Below are 4,770 nucleotides of genomic sequence, written 5' to 3' on the forward strand. Positions count from 1 at the left end.
GCTCATCAATTTTTTCTTGCAGATATTCTCTCTTTTTATTCCCGAAATGCCTGCTGGTTTCGCCTCTTATATTGTTCAGATTATCTCCAATTAACTCGCTTGGATCCTGTAACCATTGCAATTTGGCCTGCTTTCTTTGATTTAATATTTTTGAGCATCCTTCATCGAACCATGGCTTATGCTTCTTCGGTTCATATTAAAGCAACTAAATTCAAATAACTTGTTTATTGGAATTTGCCCGATGATGCCCTAAGTAAAGCTCGAAACATGTAACATACACCTGCTTGTAATAAACAAGTAAGAGACACCACAACATCCATTTTGTCTCCACCTTGAAAATGTTCATCTTCGTTTTGTGTTGACGGTCCAAATTCACATAACTTAAAAAGTCATACATTTGTATGACAGAATGCTTAATTTGTCTGTCGATCAGTGGCAAGGTGAAGCTGTTTTCGTGACATAAAGCATTAACGCTTCAACTTACATTCGGAAGGCCGCGCCATAGCTCAAGCGATTAGTCGCTGGCTTCCAACCGCGGCGGCCCGGGTTCGATCCCGGGTCTGGTCAAGTGGGATTTGTGGTGGACAAAGTGGCGCTGGGGCAGGTTTTCTCCGAGTATTTCGGTTTCCCCTGCCAATCTTCATTCCACCAATTGCTCCACAATCACCCTCACCTATCATCTTGGGCAGGTACAATAGGCGAGAAGTGACCGCAGTACAAGGGACTAAAGGTTCGGCCAAACAGAGCGCTATGTACGCTATGTTCGCTATACGAACAGAAAAATATCTCCCTCTATTGCCAATGTGACTGGCTACACAGACTTCCGTACGCTATGTTTAGCTGCGTCGCAGAGTGTACACAGCGTACGTAGCGAACATAGCGTAGCGCTCTGTGTGGCCGAACCTTTAGTCCCACCTCACTAGCAATAAAAGAAATATATTCGGAAGGTGACCTGTCAATTCTCGACCGCAGCACCGGCTAACCTCACTATTCGCTGATGATGCTACTATCCAACAACATAGAGCATGGGCTACTGAGAAACCCCTCAGATAAACATCAGAACGTATTCCGTGGCACGACCATTTGGTCACGACATCCATCTACGGAGTGCTGTGGAACACGTGCCTATTTTAGCGTGCCGGTTAGTTCTACCCTTCTTTTTTTTTTTGGGGGGGGGNGGGTATTCCATTATATTTTGAATTTAACATGGAGAAACAGGACTGCGGGGATGCAAGTTACATACACGGAACTATAATTTTACCTGTGCTCATGTTTGAGTGTCAAACTTGGTCTCTCACCCAAAGGGTGCTGAGAGGAATATTTGGACCTAAGTTGGAGGAAATGACGGAAGGATTGAGAAAATTACATAATAAGAAGTTTCATGATTTGTACGTACTTTCCGCCACATATTATTAGTGTGATGAGGTGGGTTGACAACATTCTTATTACAGAATTCCTTTTATACCATTGAGGATTTTTTTGGAAATTGAAACCTGACTAGAAATAGGATTAAAACAATAAGATTTTATTATTAAGCCATGTATTATGATGATAAGAGTGATATATTATATGTGGCCTATTGTAGATGTATGTGCATGTTCTATATTTTGTACATAAAGGATTGTTATTGTGAAATGAATGTACAGTCAGATTTGCATTGTATGATCAATTATTTTATTATAGTGTTACCTTGCATAGTGAGTGATACATTATATGTGGCCTATCATAGAAGCATATGTATGTTTAATACTTTGTGATATCCAGTCAGATTTAAATTGTATAATTAAATATCTTATTATTTTGTTATCTACGCGGTAGCGTGGTTGTTTGAGGGGCTATGCTACAAGCCGGAAGGTCGCGGGTTCCAGTCCCGATGAGGTCATTGGATTTTTTTTCAATTGACCTAATCCTTCCAGCCGCACTATGGCCCTGGGGTCGACTCAGCCTCTAACAGAGATGAGTACCAGGAATTAATTAAATAATTTTCCTGGGGAGTAAAGCGCGGCCGGCGAGTAAGGCTGACAACCTTACTGCCATCTTTGAGCCCATTGTCTGGATAATGTGGGACCCTCAACGTTTCACAACCCTATGTCCTGTTACAGGGATAGCTTTAGTTTTTTACTTTTTATCTAGTATAAACGATGACGGATTCTATATCTATGTGCACATAGATCTCTGGAAGACACATTAAATATGAATATGAAAAGGGAATGTAATAAGACTGGCACAAAACTGAAATGATACAGTGTGTTGGTAGGAATACATTAAGGAAAACCTAAGAGTGGCTAGAGAATACTATTAAAATGGATCTCAAAGAAATAGCATTGGATGGAAGGTGTACTGGATTCATCTGGCTCGACACACGGACCAGTGGCAGATTCTTGTGAACACGGTGATGAACCGTCGGGTTCCATAGGATGTTGTGGATATCTGGGGTAGCTGAGCAGCTGTTAGCTTCTCAACGAAACCACAGCTTCATGGAGTTAGTTAAGATGCATATGTATGCACGTTACTCGAGATAAGCAACAATTAGTTGAAGCGGAACCGGAAGCTCCAACATGTATCCGAGTGGCCGTGAGAGGAACAACACCGGAACCATGCTTTTGCTTTGTTAAGGGTTGCCAACATGAAGGAGACATGGCCGACCCCACTCGTTTGTCAATGATATCAGAAGCGTCTGTTCCTTCGCCTAACCATTCAAAGACTGAACATCTTCTAAATCATGTAAGAAAATCAGTTTATACCTCACAGGAAACACATTACGTCTCCGCTACAAAGACCAAACGGTTAATGCTGTTTAGGGAATGGATCGCTGTTTATTGAGAGAACCATATGAAATATAAAAATTAACTCTTTGGGCAGAATATAAGGTTTTAATACGTTAAAACGTGTGGTACATATAGTAACCACTCTGCTTGAGCAGGTTGTTCATATTTGTGTTTATCCACGTGCATAAATTATGCCTTGCACCACATCTTTCTGACGCCGCATGGGATTGTGGTAACATGGCGACCCGAGAGAAGAATTAATTGAAAAAGACATTTTGATTTTATCCAGTACTGGCTGGACTGGACTGCGGGGCGGGGCCCTAATTGCATAACAATTTGGATATTAAGAGGAGTAACTAAATGCGGCAGAAGGAAGTCATACGAATAAGAATAACAAATTTTCAATGTCGCTCTGTAGCACCCAGCAGTTCCTCGTAATTCTTGTTTAGAAATTAACCTTTTATAGAGCAGTGGTGACTGTATGTACCACCTGATTTAACAACTAAAAAGTCTGCATTTTCCTTACATGGTGCATTTTTGTGTAGTCAAATTCTCTGAAGAAAGAGCAACTGCTTCCTTTTACAGCACTAACCGGTTGGACTTCGTAATGAGAAAGGGTGCGCTTTGTGTGCCGTAGGAATTTAACTTATATATGTTACTTAAATGTTCTTAAGAGGTCGCGCCATAGCTCAAGCGGTTAGTCGCTGGCTTCCCACCGCGGTGGCCCGGGGTCGATCCCGGGTCTGGTCAAGCCGGATTTGTGGTGGGCAAAGTGGCGCTGGGGCAGGTTTTCTCCGAGTACTTCGGTTTCCCCTGCCAATCTTCACTCCACCAATTGCTCCACAATCACCCTCACCTATCATCTGGGACTGGTACAATAGGCCAGAAGTGGCCCAGTATAAGTCCCACCCCACTAGCAATAAAAAAAAATTAAATGTTCTTAACATTTCACACTGCTCAAATTTTTCTTCTGCTTATACCAAAGTCCGCCGGTCACGGTAGCCGAGCGGTCTAAGGCATGCACTGTCTTCGCTCGCTCGGAAGCCGGGATCGTGGGTTCGAACCCCACTCAGGGCATGGATGTTTGTGTGTGTTTTTCTGTGTTTGTCTACAGGTAGAGGCCTTGCGACGAGCTGATCACTCGCCCAAGGAATCCTACCGTATGTGTAAGATCTAGTAAACCGAAGTGAAACGGAGAGTTTCATGGAGGTAGGCCTAGGCCCAAATTGGTGCTGTAGCGCCACAGGAAAATACCAAAGTCCACTTTACAACGCCTTCAGAGGCGCGTTTTTGTTTTTCTTAAGGAGGCATACGCTTCTTCCGATGAACAACGACCGTAGCCGTCAGATAATGTTGGCACGCGGCCATTTGCAAGGTAAGGACGCTTCCACCTAGCTGACGCAATTTAACGATCTATTTCCATAATGCGTCTAGTAGAATTTCGACGACCTCATTCACTGTACCGCGAAAAAGAACAGTGTTCTTCAAACTGGGGACTGCGAGATGTGATTGAATTTATTGCTTGAAGCAGCTACAGATATACAGATCGAACACGAAACACATGACAAATGCGAACCGTAATACAGATACTCTAAAGGCGCGTTCACACTACTCGTGCTCGTGCTCGTTCTCGTGTGACTCGCTATGCTCGCGAGTAATGTGGACGATATGACAAGTCACGAGACAGGCAAATTTTAAATTTTTAGTTTAAAAACTATAGCCAATAGATTAAAATACGACTACAGCCTATACACACTACGAGTAAATATACGGATCCTCACGCGCCGAAGCCTGGCGAACAACTGAAGTAGAGTGGAGGAGCACAAGTAAAAGCCAGACGAGTCTCCCGACCAGCACAAGCCTGGCGAGCACGAGTACGAACACGAGTAATATGGACGCGCCTTAATAGTTTCCCAAGCTTTATTTACATCCACCTCAATGTCCAAGTTTTCCAAGGACGCGAACCTATTTGAGATTTCAAAACGATACTGCTCTTTACCCT

Source organism: Cryptotermes secundus, unplaced genomic scaffold (assembly GCF_002891405.2).
Source record: "Cryptotermes secundus unplaced genomic scaffold, Csec_1.0 scaffold1089, whole genome shotgun sequence".
NCBI lineage: Eukaryota > Metazoa > Arthropoda > Insecta > Blattodea > Kalotermitidae > Cryptotermes > Cryptotermes secundus.